A 17969-nucleotide genomic window follows, 5' to 3' on the forward strand; every position below is an offset into this window, starting at 1 on the left:
ACTGAATTATGCATATATTTTAAATTTGCATTGTAAGAATAATCTGTAATGAACAATATTGTGTAAATGTTTTTCTTCTTTATTTGTTAAATTATTGGAATTTTAGTCTGTCACCACCTTACACAGTAGATAATTTATCTGTATATTTTTATTGAAAATGTTGTCGTTTGTAGACAGAAGGAATGTCAAAGATGGTGCTTGCATGGATTTTAAATATTGATCTCATCTATCATATTGTGAAGCATAACCATGCCTGGCAATGGAGATTTATGTTGAGCAGACATAACATGGCGGATGACTGACATATCCATCATGAACAAAGGACTAATAAGTGTAGTCTGTTCCTACATTTTTATTTGTCCACCGTCCACATTATTTAAAATGAAACAGGATTGATGGAATACTTTGATGCAGTGGAAGATTGCAATGATGTCATTGTTTATCACGTTAATGTACACAGTTTTGGGGGGCAATTTTGGCAATCCGCTGGGACCCACCTTGGCAGAGGCTACAGGCGACAGGGCCCTGAACTTTACTGTGAAGAAATTGTAATATCCTAGATAGGGTGCCTTCACCAGCTACAGCTATGGTGCAGTAGAAAGCCAGTTAAGGCCTTCTTCACTCAAATATGTATGCAGGTGACTTTATAAACTTTATGTAGCATTCATCTATTTATATAAGACATATTAATTGATATTGATACTTCTATAATTTAACAAAAAAGAACATTGTGAAGCATACTCATGTAATTTATATGTTAATAGTGAGCTACTGTGCTTATTTTATGACCAACCAGACCTGTTGAGCCTACAATGAGTCTTTCAAATGTTAATTACGTGATGCACTTGGCAGCCAACAATGTGAAGGAGTAAAAATAAGCATTAACAATGTTTTTATACATATTTTTATGTGCATTAAATGTTAGTGGCTTTAAAAAAAAATATGTATTTATGAAGTATATGTTTTCAAAATGTAATTTCCAATATAGTTACGTACCATTATTGTTTCCTTTGAAGCCCCAAACATATTTAAATGGTAAAAACCTATAAAAAACACAATGGCTTACAGTGACAAAGGACTACCCCACCACAATGTGACAAATAGACCATACATAGTAATCAAATATATTAACTTTTTAAAGGGACTGACTATCTGTTGTGGTGCCATTTACTTACATAGCAATGCATGTGTATTGAAATAACATTGAATATAACAATGAAGACATCAGCTTGAATTTGGCCATAAATATCAATACTCTACATTGGATTATGGCTACATGAAAGGTAAAATAAAAATTGCAAAATTGTGAAGGATATGATTTGTTTTATTTCATATCGCACTGTGCATTACTATTGTCTTGAAAGGTAACAGACGTCACATTCACTCGCAAAAATACTTCATTTCACATGACATACTTACAATAAGGTGGATTGCATTTGTCTCAGTCTAATAATCAACAAGCAAAAACAATTGCCATTAAACAACATTCTCAGTTGTTATCTATTATACACATGTAATAGAATCCATTTTCACATTTTATTACATTTGAGGAAACATGTTTGCTAACAGAAATGTTTATTCTCTTGTATTTCCCTCAATAGGGCATCTCCCAATGTATAAAGAAAATCTGGCAGGCCATTGCTAAGCAAGTACAGTCGTAAGGGGGGGGGGGGGCTTAACTGCTGCAGAATCCATTATCACAAAAAGTGGGAAGAACTTTGGTGGTGCATAAACTTAAAAAAAACTTGAAAGGTCATCCCAACAAAATACGCTGGTGCAGTTGCTGCTGACGCACATGATGCTGTACATTATGATGGTGGCCTACTCTGTCTTGGAAAGGAAGCTGAAGGAGCTGAAGCCTTAAGACACAGGGGTAAGTGTACAGAGCTACAGTACTTCCTATGTTGTTAAATATTTTTACAATCTTGCAGCTTCTACACTCACTTCAGAAATGTAAGTCTTGGAATTATGGTTTGGTGCAGAGTTTTGTCAAAGGATATTCCATCTCAAGCATAATGCATATTTCATCCACCATATCCAAAGTGGCATAGTATCTAATCCAGGAATACAAAAATGTTGTGACATTTGGCACGCTTGTTAACGACTAACTTAGAGATATTTGACAATCTCTATATAGAAGCATGTCAAAAATCCAAAATGGAACAAACACATTTTTTAAATATTTTTTTCCAATCAGATATTTAGTTTATTTTACTGTTTGCAGATGTGTTATTTTCTAACAATGCGAAGTATCTCACATTTGCTTTACAAGAAGTGAATTTAGATGCTATGCATTAGTAATAATGCAGAAGGTAAATTCGTCACTTTGGGAAAGAGTAATAGTTAGCAATCTGTACCATATTCTTTGTAGTCATAGCACAGTAATATCAGTGTTGCAATATGGAACTTTGAGTATGGGTATTGTAGAAATTAAATATAATTTTGGGTTGAATACTGCACAACTCGTAGAAAAATAACTACTCTAGTAAGTTGGACCTTCAAAAGTCACAAATGCTCAACCTGTGCTCAACCACCTGGTAGCTATGGAAGAAGCAGAGAGGCTTACCTTGGGGTAAAGTCCTAATCACTTATAATCAATTCAAACAATAATTATTTCGAAACACCAACAAATAAAAATTCCATAAAAATTGAAAACAAAAATGTAATAAAAAGAATGAGACCAAAAGGAAACATATCCAATCATTAGAAGAAGAGGTATGATTTTTTAATGTGTTAATAAATGTATCTACAAAAATGGCAAAGTGTGGAAGAACAAAGTTCAAAATAATTGTAGAAAGGGACTTAATAAAGTCTCTTCCTGCATTGGGTCTTAGACACTTTTTAAACAAAAGCACCAATATTTCTAGAGCTTCAACAATACAAACATATTTCAAACATCTGGCCTTCACTTTCACAATGGCAGATGCAAGTTCTGCCTTGTCCCACTGATAGAGAATTGTTTTTCCAACAAAAGGAGAAAATCCCATCTTAGATTTGGACTTAGATACTTTTTATAACATTTCGGACTACCAACCTTCAGCGGGACCAAACTACTTTGTGTATCCAACCAGAGTTCTATTACAGTTGACCTCAAATCACGATTAGATCCTGGTCTAATTTGGTGCTTTGACCTTTTTGGCACTATATTTAACTAAAAGTTCACAAATATATGCCTTTAATTCCAATGACTGGATTGTTTTTATTTGAATCTTATATTTTCATCAAATTGTAATATTTTTTCAAAAATATTTTTACATTTTTGCAGATTATAGATTTGAATGTATTACTGTTTAGGTACTACACTATTTGAGAACAGCATAAAGAATGTATACCTTGCCTCATGTCAATCTTGTCTACTTAGTGCCATAGATGCCAGGGTGTTTAGTTTGGACAATGGCACAAAAGGTGCTGCCATCCACAATTATTTCTTAACTTTCATAACCAGCAACTATTTTCATCACCATATCCTAGGGACCTATCAGCAAGAACAAGATGTCAATCAGGAACAAGGTAATATAATTATGTAAAAGAGCCACTTTACTTCAGGTTAGCAGGGATAAAGTGTACAGCGGGAACAACAAAAAAGATGATGGCCCACCTTTAAATAGGTTTTGCTGGATTACTCTATCACAAACATCAAATTATCCTCACAATTTATATAAGGGGGGCAGATTATCCTTAATACTTGTAAATTTGTAAGCATTATTTGAAAATCATGTACAGGCAATTAAAAATGTTTATTTGTGTGACCTTAAAATTGAAATCATATATAACAAAGTGTTAGGTGTGTGTGTCTCTGATATGTCTATATTTTTTCATAGCACTCTGAACTCTGTAACTGAAATGTCTATATGTGTTTTTTTCTCTTCTTCTGGAGCTAGCAAAGGAGATATCAGACTTATAGGGAGCAACATGAGAGCAACAGGGGAGCCACTGAGAGTTTAAGACAAAGCTACAGACACTAAATAACCCAGGGGCACTTAGGGTGAACGGGCTGATGATGGGAAGGACACATCTCAGGATGTTCCCACTATTCCTGTATTTGTCACCACCACACCTGCCGTCAGCACCCTCACTCCTGTACCCCTAGAACGTAGACCACACCCTGTCCAGAAATAGACTGGGGTCTACATTGCCCCAAGCAATCCAACACTGGTCTCACAGGAGGTCCTTTATGGGTTAAATAGCCTTTCTGTAGGGTAGATGACATTGATGGATGCTATGCAGGGTGTTAGTCAACAACTGACTCAAGTAATCACCATGCAGGATGGCATGCCCTGTCTGCCTCAGAGAGGTTTGCTTACTTAAGCCTTTGCAGACACTAGGGTTTCCCACAACCCTGCCCCTATTACTCCTTCTAACCACATTTACCACTTCTAACACTCTCACATCAGCCGCATCCAAACACCTGACCCCATTTCACATCCAACATCATTTGCATCTTCCCACACCATCCCTATACCTCCAAACAACATGCCACCTTCCACCAGCCCCAAGTACAATTAAAGCATCTAAACCCTCCCATACACCCATACCCTCCCATTAACATAACCCCCTAGTCAGCCAAACTATGTCCTACCATATCCTCAAATCTTCCCATGATCCTATCTCCTCTGTATCCTTTTGTTGACCTTAGGACGGTGAGCACTTTAACACTACTGGACAATGCTAAAGTGCATGTGTTTCTACCCTAAAACATAGTGATATTGGTATATACCTGATTGGCATATTTAGTTTACTTACAAGTCCCTTGTAACATTCTATGCAATATACCCAAGGTCTATAATATAAATGCTACTAGTGGGCCTGCACCACTGAATGTGCCACCCACATAAGTGGCCTTTCAAACCTGTCTCAGGCCTGCCATTGAAAAGCATGTGTGTGCAGTTTACTGCCACTTCTACTTGGCATTTAAAACCACTTTCCAAGCCTTGAACACATAGGTCACCCCTGGCGTAGGTCCTTGGTAGTTCTATGGGCAGGGTCCTGTGTAATTAGAAGGTAGGACATGTACTTTTAAGTTTTACATGTTCCTCGTAGTGACAAATAGCTACGCTCATTTTTCAGGCCTACTCCTCTCATAGGCTTGCCCTGGGAATTTCTTAAACATTTTAAAGCTGTAATTCCTGTTTAGACAGGAGTACCCAAACAATGTTTCCTATCTTTTGAATTGTGATGATTAATCCTCTTTAGTGGTAAAGCTGGATTTGAAATTTCAATTTTAGAAATGCCACTTTTAGAAGGTGGACATTTCTCTGCTCTAACCTTTGCTCTGTTGCCTGCAGCCTGTCTCCAGTAAAAGTCTGGGGTGGGTGACAGCTACATTTTGTGCATTCCCTCTAAATAACCACAAACACAGGAGGGTGAGGCTCATCTGCATTCTGAGCACTCGTCTGCATTCCGATGGGTCTTCCAGGGTAGAGAGGAATGGGAGGGGCTGACACTTACGCTTCAATTGGTAGTTTCCGGTCTACACACATAGCACTGATGAACTTCCCACTGTCATCCTGGCAAACATGACTGGGTTTAAAGGGATCTTTGTGCAACTCAAGAGAGCTCATTTGAAGTCACTTCCTACATCAAGGTTTTGGGACTCTGCCACTACCAAATCAGTACACTATTGGGGCTGGGAAGAACTCTGCTGGAGTAAAGACTGCTGTTCTGTAAGGATTGCCACTTTGCCTTGACTGAGTGTTCTGAGAAACTGCTTCTCTGCTTTGCTGAGCTGCCCTACTGCATGCTGATCTCTGCCCTGCTGAGGCTAAGGACTGGACCTATCTTACTTGAACCTAGAGTGACTCCAAGGGATTGCTGGCCTGCCTCCTGTTTTCTGAAGTCTCTGGAAAATAAAATTCTGAGGCGCCCCCTCCAGTCTTGGGCCTCAGAAGTGGAATCTGCAGCTGATTTCTGCAAAAACTGTTGTATTGTCTCAACTGCTTGAGAAAGTCTGCTACATTGCCCTTCGACCCAGAGGTTGCTTGATGACAGTAGCTCAACAGCCTGCATGGCTCAACGATTACGCTCTGCATGGCTCAACAAATTCGCAATATATTCACTTCAACCGAGCTCGACGATGACGCCGACCGCTTTGGGGGGCTTGACAACGGAGTAGGCTCTCTACATCAACAATTGCTCCCACCAAGGTATTTCTTTGGTGGGACCTGCCTGTATCCTGTAGCTTGCCTTCCCCCATTACGGCTGTCTGATTTTTGGATTTGTACCTGGCCCTTGGGACATCAAGTAACCTTTTGACCACCAGTGACTTTAAAGGACTATTTCTGGTTTATTCATTAAAAATGTATATCTCAACTTCTACTTATTGTATTTTTTAAGTTGTTGTCTTGTTTTACTCTGATAAATATTCTCAAAGTTTCTAAACCTGGACAGAGTCTTTTTGTGGTGTATTCATTGTGTTACTGTGTATGTGTTGCCTCTTAAGTTAATCCTGCCTGCTTTCTGCCAAGCTATCAGAGGGTGAGCACAGGTTAATTTAAAGTCTGTATCTAGCATACCCTGATTAGGATTGTGGTCCCTACTTTGGCAGGGTAAAAACCTCTGCCAATTAGAGATCCAGAGGCTTATTTACATGCCCCTTGTGCCGCCAGTGCTTCACATTTTGTGACGGACCGGCAGCACATTTTGCTGCCCATATTTACAAGGACATGAAAAGCCACCCTGCATGGCTCTACCTCTCCTTGTAAATACAGCCTCTTTACACGCAGGACTTTGAGTGAAAGGGGCATTTTGTGGGTGTGTCTGTGGGTGTTCCCATGCAACACCCATGGAACCTGACACATTCTAGATTTACGAGAAATCGTAAACCTGGAAATGCGTCTGAATGCTACATCTCCCCAGGGCAGGCGTAGGGAGAAGCAATGAGGATAAATGTATTATTCTCCTAGGATTTTTCCTCTTTCTATGCGTGCTGCATTCTGCAGCACACATAGAACGATGAAACGACCTCTTAGGATTGTTTGTGTAAAGGTAGGGGCACCTTCTTGTACATAAACAATCACCCCAGTGACACAGGCATCCTTGCACCATGGCACAACCCCTGTGTCAGCTCATGGCAGCTAATTGTGCACCACTGCAGGGGAGAGCAGAGGTATCCATCATATCCTTGTATATATGATACATCCCTGTGCTTTAAAAGTGCAGCAGTGTGGCACAGCCAAAGGCTTGCGGTGCTACGCTGCAGCATTGTCATGTAAATGAGGCCCCTAGATTCTAAAAGAGGCTTACTGCAATTTCCTGAGTCGTTATCTCAGTTAAGGTCTTACCCACCCTTCCCCAAAAAACTTGCAGGCCAGGACACAATATGAACAAGTATACATCATCGGGACTCCACACTTTTGGCACTTCCTCACCAGTCCAATTCCCATCTCTGAGAGCCTGTGCGGTGTCCAATAAGCTACGTGCAAGGTAAGCAAATGATTTTTTTCATAGAGGAGCAAATGTAATTCTTTATTCATAAAATACACATAGATGCTTGCCACCTATTTTCTAGATCCAGCGTCGGCAAGTATTTCCTCCATAGTGCCTCTGGCAGCTTACAGTCCCCATACACAGCATTAATAATCCACCAGGACCAAAGTGAGACCTCTTTCTTCCTAGGGGAACTGTCTTGTTGTTGCTCCTCCAAGAGAGTCTGTCTCACTTTTCTCTTTACCACTATGGGTGCCCTGCTATTTAGTTGATAATATTTATACCGTGATACCTTGCTACCATAGTCCATGTAATGTCTTCCTAGGATATTAAATTACCATCCTGGAGGATCTGTACCCCCTAATAATCCCTGTGAGTTTCAATGGGTCCGCTAATTTCTCAATCAGGCATTCTGGTGTCCCTGGGGAGTTCCATATAAGTGAATATTTGCTATAGTAAGTAATTCCTACCACTCACCTTATTTATACCAAAAGGATGATAGTTGCTTGAAGGATTTTCAATTTAACTTTCCTAAAGAATTTCACTTCTAAAAATGTGTAGAGAAAGTTTGACTCTGCTTGAGATGTGTTCTTTAGCATGGCATATAGCAAAGGTCCTATTTGTGACTGGTTGGGGCCTTCTAACAGCATTCTGTGATACGTCCATTGAAAAGACCAATAGTAATACTAAAGTTTACTCCTAAATCATTATGTCTGAGGACGCCTTCAAATAAGATGAATTAACTGTATTGAAGGCTTTGGTTGTATCAAAAGTTCATAAACCTAATATGATTTCCAAGAAGTTGCTAATTCTATTACACCTGCAAGCGAGTGTGTCAACTTGTGAAACTGAAACAAAGCGTCCGATTCACAAAGCCATTCAGAGACAAAAGTCTAACTTTATGACTTTTGGTATTCACATAAGGGGAAACGTGCTTAAGGATGAAGCCGGAATCACGCTGTGCCAACACAGCGCTGGCAATAGAACGAATGCAACATTAGCACGCATTTGATCAGCACGCAAGTCGTAACAACGAGTTGCATTTAGGGGGGCACATTGGTGAAATGGTGTAGGATTTAAAGTCCAACACCTTCCCTATTGTTGCACAGACTGGAGTTGGAATAGTAAAACGACTTGTGTGCAGAACAAATGCATCCTAAAGACACATTCGTTCAAAAGACGGCTTTATGAATGCTTGCATCCTAAACACATGCGGAATACCATCATACATTCCACATAGGTCATTTAAAAGTCATATCTTTACGTCCGCAGTCAGGTCAGAATGTCCAGCTCAAGCCGTACTCTTCGGCTCAGGATAGAATCTCCGACATGGGCCAGATAAAGTGTACTCAATGAGCCGGAACACAATTTTTACAAAAAGGAACATTAGGAATGTGAGATAAATGGCAGAAGAGGTCATGAAAGTTAGTTTGGGCAGGGAAAAAGGTGTGGCCAGACACTACATCACATCCCAGAAAAGTGTGCTCCTTTGCGTCATTCTACAAGGAGTCCACAATTTGTACTCCCCTCAGTGTTGAGTGTAGTGTTACACCAAAGCTTGGTGTAACACTACAGTCAAAACTGATTGTGGTGTAACACTACAGTCAACAATGAGGGTAGGGCAAATTTTGAACTACATGTAGCATGATGCAAAGGAGCAAACCTTTCTGGGATGTGATGCAGTGTCTGGCCACACTCTTTTCCCTGCCCAAACTGATTTCAATGACCTCCTCTACCATTTATCAAACGTTCCTAATGTTCCTTTTTGTAAAAATTGCAGTCGAGCCCTGTTAGACCTGGCATCTTTGGCGTGGTTTCCCCTATCTTTTTGCCTCTACCTCCTGTATTTTTGATGCTGTGCTGGATTTCGTTTTTGCTGGTTTAGATGCTTTGGAGTGTAAGTGCTCCCTGTGTAAATTGTTATTCTGATTGAATATACATGTTTGGCATATTGGTATCACAATGAAGTCCCTAGTAAAGTGCACTGGGTGTGCCAGGGCTGGTGATGACAAATGCTACTAGTGGGCCTGCAGCACTGATTGTGCCACCCACAGGAGTCGCCCTAAAATGATATCTCAGGCCTGACACTGCAGTGCCTGTGTGCAGTTTAGAACTGCCATGTCCTCCTGGTCAGTGTCCCCACTGACCAGGCCTAACCCTTCCCTTTTCGTGCACATCAGTCACCCCTATGGAAGGCCCAAGGTACCCCCCTGGGCAGGGTGCAGTGTATGTAAAAGGTAGAGCATGTACTAGTGCAGGTGACATACTCTGGTAGTGAATGGCAGCCATTTTCGTTTTTCAGTACTGTAAGGCTATCCTGCTCCATAGGTTAACATGGGGGATGCTGGCTACAGTGGTTAACAGCATTTCTTCCCATAGGAACAAGATAGGACATAAGTATCTAGTATCCCTGAACTCAGAATTTAATAACACATCTTTTAGGAAAGGTTGTTTTTAAATCCTGTGTTTGAGAACAGCACTTTTAGAAAGTCGCTGTTCTCTTGTCTGACCTTTCTGTGTGCCTGGGCCTGTTTGTGTATTGACTGTCTGGTTTGAGAGTGACAGGGGCTGGGGGATTCCCCAGGAGGCGGGATGAGTCAGCACTAGGCTGAATGACTGCATTTGCAACTGGAGTGGTGGGAGGAGTTAGCACCTGGGCTGAATAGGGCTGTGCCTGCCTTCCACAATGCTGGCTCCACCCCCCTGCTGGGCGGCTGAGGACCCTGCCCCTCACTCTGAAAGGAAAGATGCAGCCAGCAAAAACAAAGTACTCAGGAACCACCCAGAACTGGTTCAGACCGGGCTCAGGGCCCACATGCACCCAGAGAACAAAGACTTTAGGGGTATAAGTACAGGACCCCTGACAACAGAAAATTAGATCATACTGGAATCAAGAAGGAACCTCTGCCAAGGAGAAAGCTGAAACTGAAGAAGGAAGACTGTCCTGCTGTTGCTCTGCTGGACTGACCTGTTGCTTTGCTGCCAAGGAGAGGGGAAGGACTTTACTTTGTGCTGTGTCCCCTTGCTTGAAGGAATCTCCAAGGGCCTGAGAAGAGCTGACTCCCTGTTTTGAAGTCCCAGGAACAAAAGGACTTCACCCCCAGCTTCCCTGAACTCTGCTGAGAGAGTTCTGTCCTTCCTAGAGTGCTTGATCCAGTTGTGGGGCCTCTGGAAGTTGTACCTGAGCTGGGAAGCTTAAAGCTAAGCTTGAGTGACTTTTGAACTTGAAAAGTGTCGCATCGCTCGCTTGCGGAGCGTATCCCCGACAGTGCGAGAAGTTTCCCGCCGCTACGGAGGCCGAGATCGTCGCAGCGCCTGACGCCGCTGCCAGAGACGTCGCATCCTTCGTTTGCGGGACGCACCAGACCGGTGCGGGAGAATCGAACATCGCTGCGAGAGTCGTCGCAGAGCCTGTCGTCGCTGGGTGAGAACGCCGCACCGCTTGCTTGCGGACCGCATCACGTCGCTGCGAGCATCGTCGCAGAACCATTGCATCGAGGCGCTGCGAGAGAGAGGATCACCGCTGGACCGCGCACCGTCGCTCCGGGGATCGTCGCAGCCCCTACGAGATTGTCGCATCGTGCCTTTGCGAGAACAGACTTCCTACGGAACCTACGCACCGGAATCCATACAAGTGGCCTTCCTCCCCATACAGACCGGATTCGTCGCAACACGCCCGCTGCTGCAGCGGGGCTGTCGCATCGCCTCCCCAGGGTCTCAGGAGCAACGCATCGCTTGTTTTCCACCACACCAGCTTCTGCTTTTGGAACTTTGTTGCAACTAAAAGGTACTGTGAGTAAACGTGACGCAACTCTGAACTTTTCACGCATCTGTAGAGAATTCTATCGCAACGTAGAGAATTCTATCGCAACCTAAAGAATTTTAACGCAACCTTAAGAACACTTTGGAAACCATATTCTTGAACTGTGTATGTTGGATTTTTGTTGTTTTGGTCTTGTGTAGTTTAGATTAAATACCTTTATTTTTCTAAACTGTTGTGGAGTCAGTTTGTGGTGTTTTCACTGTGTTACTGTGAGTGTTGGTACAAATACTTTACGCATTGCCTCTGGTTAGCCTAGACTGCTCGTGCCAAGCTACCTAGAGGGTGAGCAGGGGTTATCTCTGAGGGTTATCTCCTTGCCCTGACTAGAAGCAAGGGTCCCTATTTGGACAGTGGTACCTACCCCTGCCAACTAGAGACCCCCAGATCTAACAAGCCCATTGATTATGCTTCATCCAGCCAGAGATTCTGTCCCCAGCCGTAGAGTATGGCTTGAGTGGATATTCCGGCTCGACTGCGGGTGTAAAGATACGACTCATAAATAACCTCTGTGAATACCAAAAGTCATCAATTTAGACTTTTGTCTCAGATTGCCTTTGTAAATCAGGCCCAAAATCTTTGTGATCCTCTAAAGTCAATGCCCCTGTCCGTTTATTAAATCGTTTCACTAGAATACAGGTTTATAATTTATAATCACAGTTTAAAAGAGAGACTGGTCTATAAGATTCACACTGTGTCCAGTCCTTATTTGGTTTTATAAGATTCACACTGTGTCCAGTCTTTATTTGGTTTTAAAATAGCACTAATCATTGCCTCACCCATTTATCAGGCAAGTGATTGCCCCTAGTGAAGATACCATTAAAATCTGTAGTCAACACTGATACGATTTGGTCTACTAACGCCATGTAAAGTTCACTTCGTAGCCCTTCTGGGCTCGCTGCTCTGCCTCTGTGCATTTCCTCAGTGCTTCGGAGACCTCCTCCTGCTGCATTCCCTTATTCAAATTACCCTTCTGTTTTACATATTATTTAGGGAACCAATCATTAACCAATTCTTTATTTCCTCCTCCGATGCCTCATATCTTTCATTAAATAAATCCTGACAAAAATCAACAAAGGTATTTTATATATCCTTATTTTTTGTAAATGTGTCCCCAGGGTCCTTACCCTTTATCTACCTTATCATATTCATGGTTTGATTTGTCTTCATTTTCAAGGACAGGAGTTTACTGCAATCCTCTCTGTATTCAAAATGAGCTAGCTTTCTTTCCTCCTTTTTCTACATATACCCTCCTCCCAAAAAACTGCCAGCTCTCGCCTAGTATCCTGCTATCTGCTTATTCACCTGGCTTCTACTCCCTCCTAATTTGTACTCGCTTGTTACGTTCCTTTAGTCCTATTCTCAAAATCATTTTGCTTATTTTTCTTCTCTCTTTTCTTGTAGGCCCCTATACTTATAATTCAGCAGCTTATATATGCATTAAAGGCATGCCATACTCCAGTGACAGGTGCAGATTTCAATTTGATGTTAAAAAAACATACTATTGCCCGCCTAAGCTTATCCACAGCCTCTTGATTCCTTAGTAATGTCCTGTCCACTGTCCATTTTGGGTCCCAAACTGTGGTCTACGACAGATCTCCAACACAACTGCAGAATGATCTGCTAAACACGCAGGAAGATGGAAATTTTTTTAAACCTCACTTCCTATTTTCTGATCAACTAGGAAGAAATCAGTTCTCGAATAGTTACCCTACTTCTTGTTGTGAAAAGTATATTCCTTGGACCTCCCTACCCTGTCTCCACTCCACTCCACACATCACATAAGCATATGTTTTTATTCATTCTCCTGATGAGTGCCTGCATCTTTGGTGAATTTCACGTTGTCCTAGACTTCGACTTGCCAAGAGTATTAGCTAGTAGGACATTGAAGCCCCCTCCGGTTATCATAGTTGTGGTAGATTCCAAAAGATATTAATAGAGTGTTCTAAGAGGGCTTGGATCGTCAATGTTAATGCCCTGATGCCCTACAATTGTAGATTGTGCCTCCTGCAACAATACTTTCACTACCATTCTCCTGCTGCCTCTGCCTGTTGCATGTGCCAGTATCTCGCATTAACTTTACCTTTCACTAATGTAACCACTCCATTTTTTCAGTGTCCATGATCAGTGCAAACACACTTCTTAATCTACCTCTGAGTTCTACAGAGCATGTTACTCTCCTTCTTAAGGAATTGCATCTCTTGTAATATTATAATATCTGCTTCACACTCCTTTAAATACTGGAAGGTTCACCGCTGCATACCCTTAACTCTCAATCCGTTGACATTCCAAGACATAATGAGTATGAGACTCTCTTTTCCTCTACCTGCCATACTGTTAATTCCCATTCCTGTGATGCACTCCTCCATCATGCCCAACCCCAACTGTTTGAGTCATCCTATGATCACCTTTCTTGTGCCTGGTGCAACTGAGGACTATTTTCGTTGCATTTTTCCATCATACTTTCCAGCCTGTGCCCATGTGCCCCTCTCTCCCACCTCCCTTGGGGAACCTACCCATAATACACTCAGGTATTGATTTTTTACCCATTTTGAGCTTCATCCCATCAGGTACCATACTAAAGCTTTTGAGATTTTAATTTGCTTGACCAAGTTCTCTGCATCACTAGACTCCCTTATTTTATATATTTTATTATTCCACATCACACGCAGAGTGACTGGGAATTTGGGTGGTGAATCTCGTATCCATATGTTCATCTTTATGCTTTCTCAACTTCGACTGCCTTTCCTGCATCACCCTAGATATGTTCGCTCTTTAGGTGAAGGTTAAGTCCTTTAATCTCAGATTTTTCTCTTTTAAGGCTATTGCCAAAATCTGCTCTTTGATAGTGTAAATCTTGAACTTCAACAGAATTTTTCTTGGATTTTTCTTGTTGTGGTTTTTCTTATAGGGGTTTCAATGCACCCTCTGAATGTCTTATGCAATGTCAATTGTTGCAGCCTTCAAAGAAGCAGCTTTCCCAGTAGATCAATCACAAATGGCCTCAAATACCCCCCTTCTGCGGCCTCTGGAATATTTAAAATCCTTGTATTGATTTGCCTAGCATTTTTTTCCAGACCATCCACCTTTCCCAGCAGCTCACCGTCCCTCATTTTTAATCTTGGTGGGCAACATGATGGACAGCAATGAGTTGGTCGGAAGCATCCTCCTCAGGTACTTGGATGGTATTAGTGCTGTATGGTGGGCTGGCAGGAAAGGGTCTTTGCAGATGCACCCTATGCTAAAGTGAAAGGCTTTGGCATCTTCTCCTCTTGACCTATATGTCTGGCAGAAAGCAGTGGCCGAGGCGCCGATAACCGCCGAGGGTGACTCCACAAACTCGCCGACTTTGCATTGTCACCGGAACCAACGCCTCACCACCGACTCAACCGTCTTCCCCTGTCCTGTACATGGCACGTGGCCTCCTCGCATACTAGACACCTCACCTCCCCATGGCAGCCAGGGAGACGGCCTCAACTTCAACATGATGCCTTACCTCCACAACACTGGGCATCGTCATAGATTAAGTTTCCAAGGTACTGTATATTTGGGGGTCCGTGTGACTCTGTGGCCAGTGCTGCGCTCCTCGCAGTCGGTGCCATACTTTGGATTTATTGCTGTCATAATGTTGCAATAGCCCCAGTTGGAGCTATAACTGTTCAAACGTCATATCTTATTACCTAAATGTTGAATTATTTTAATAATGTTTTGATCTTGTTGAGTTTAGATAAATATACTTTATTTTTCTAAACTGGTGTGGTGTACATTTGTGGTGTTATCACTATATTACTGTATGTTTTGATACATCTGCAACTGTTGCCTTTGGGATAAGCTTGTTTGCTCATGGCAAGCTACCCAGGGGGTGACCAAGGATTATCTAAAGTGTGAATCCCCTTACCCTAACTAGAAGCAATAGTCCCCATTTGGACAAAGGTACCTACCTCTGCCATCTAGTGACCATCATTTCTAGCAAAGTCCATTCAGCAAAAGGCGGAGATAGGGTAGGCCTGAAAGAGCCAGAGCCTCAAGTAAACAGTGAGACTATTATGCTAGAGTGGCATTTGCTTGAGGTGGCTGAATAGACTAGTTAGCTGAGCCATGCAACTGGATTAATGGAAGCAATTCCCACAAGGAACACATTGTTGGTGTCAGAGGACAGTAGTACAGGCAGTAATGTGGAGCAGAAACAGTAGGATGAGCAACAGGAAGAATCAGACGGGGAGATCAAATGGATGGGGCTATAGGGTACGTGTCATATCCCAAATAGGCCCATAAGCAGAGTATCAAAGGGAACATGTTGGGTGCCCTCACACAGGAAATAAGTTCTAAGTTTGCAATATTTGAGAGTAGTCAGAAAGAGAGACTTACAAGGGTCAAGTGAAGTGTTGGAGGGGACAATAGATGCAAAGAACTAAAGCCCTTGAGGACTCTGTGAGCAACCTGAGAGGTCAGGTTGATGCTAATAAAGAAGAAATCCACAGATTAAAACTAGGTGATACGTAGGGTTTGTAGGTTCTCAAACAACATGCAATACTGTTAACGCGGGATTTCTGGTCTATTGTTATAGATCTAGATCCCAACTCAGGTCGACTGAACCGTTGGTACCTGTCATAGAGTAAAAGGCAATCTACTACTAGGTCAATCAATTAATGACTTACACCACTCTAAAGAACCACTTACTCTTAATAAGGTTAAAAGTTTATTACAAAGCCAAACTTAACTGAAGATACAAACATCTCAATATAAGGTTCAAAAGATATACGGGTATCAATACAAACATACATTTTCTAAATGCTCTTAGCCGGCAGAAGAATATTACCAAAACCAATTAAAAAATCATCAGAGTTGCAAGAATAGACACAAGCTGTAGCTTATGAGTCATTTACAGAAAGGAAGAAAATCCAGATTAGACTGTCCCTACACTAGACTAAGTGACATCCCTACTTAGCAAAATCTTAACCTAAAAAGGTGTCAGCAGTGGTGACTTCCAAAGAAGATCACTCACTTCCCTTAGTCTTCGCTGTAAATCGGTGTCTCGCAGTTAACCTATCTGCCTACCCATCCGCTCTCTTAGGTTCCTCAGACCATCTGCCCTAACTCCACCCAGGGGTGCTGTCCCTAATACAAAATCACATTTACAATATATATTACAATAGAAACGCCCTTTAGAGACGCCCCTCACGTGGTGTTGGTTCTGGCATTTTCCATGATGATACTCCTCTGGGCCCATCGTTAGCGTTGACCTTGCTTCCCAGGCTCCTCTCCGGCAGGACGGTACCCCCCAGAAATTCCTGAAGCCTCCTCCAGGCCTGTGCCTGGTTCTCTTGAACAAAAGTCTATTCATCACTCTCATGATTGGAACCTCCTCGCACCTGCAAACAGACACTTGTACTGTGGGCCCCAAATTCCGGCCTCCACCGTATCTTCTAAGTCGTAAACCATCGAGCAAGCTCCACAAATTGTGCCTAGCACGACCTTTCTCTAACGAGCACATACAGATCAAAAGAAACAACTTTGTCTATTCAGGCCTATTAAAAATACATGAACGGGCCTGTGCACTCTGCAAACCTTTAATTTCTTAGTTTAAACAGTAGTCTAACTTAATACACACAATGATTATATGAAACATCTATAAAACATATATTTCAGTTCTATGATCAAAAATACCTTGAATTATAACAACATCAAAATCCATCATCGTGTAAGAGTGTAACAGCATCTTGTACTCTATGTGAACTGCCATGTGGCCTACACATTTCTACATTAGCAGAATTACACTTTCCCCTACCACAGCCATACAACATGGGATTTCAACATCTTCTAACATCTCTACAAACATCTACATCAGTTCTTCACACTTGATATAAGTATTCTATTTTCAATTAAACACTCTTATATTTTTCTCTCTATAAATTCGACACTCTTATATAATGTTTACTAAACTAATACAACGTGCTTGTAAATATGGTGCACTTATATATTTTCTTGATTTGCGCTCTCTCAATCCCCCCTTTGATGACTTTTAGTAGTCATCACCATCACAACACCCTGAGGTATGGACTGAGTCAAACTGAAGTCGTTGCAGTACCCCCTCGTTTCATCATCTCTAGAGCCTTCAGACTCCTGTACTGATTATCCTGCATCGCAGTCAATCTCCTCTCCTGCTCTCTCATGGTTCTTTGCAACCTGTTTGATCTATACCATTGGTACAGCTGCACCAATCCCCACAAGGCGATTATACAAATCACTATTATGATGATAGGTTTCAGTATGTACCAAATGAAACTCTTTCCTAAGTTGGCAAACCAACCTCCAACTTTACCCATTCCTTGACCTACTTTCTCCCACACTGTTACCTTTGTCAAATCCTCAATTTCATGATGTATTTCAGTAATGTTCCGAATGTACTTTTCTAAAGGTTTTGAATTGTCTGGAATGTAAGTGCAACATTCTTGGACCTTCAAAGCCTTACAGACTCCTCCCTCTTTGGCTAACAGAACATCTAGAGCAAGTCGGTTCTGAAGAACCATTGCCCTTATCGATTGCATCTCTCCCTCCACCAGCATTAATGATCTAGCAGTACTGGCGGACAACCTATCTACAACTGTTGCCAATCTTCTAATCTTGACATCATTTACTGCTATCCCTAAAATAGGAAACATAGCACCAAAGACGTCTCCAACTACTTCCTCACTGCTTACATCCCTTGTTCCTCTAGCTTGAG

This window comes from Lissotriton helveticus, chromosome 9, assembly GCF_964261635.1.
Source record: "Lissotriton helveticus chromosome 9, aLisHel1.1, whole genome shotgun sequence".
Taxonomy (NCBI): Eukaryota; Metazoa; Chordata; class Amphibia; order Caudata; family Salamandridae; genus Lissotriton; species Lissotriton helveticus.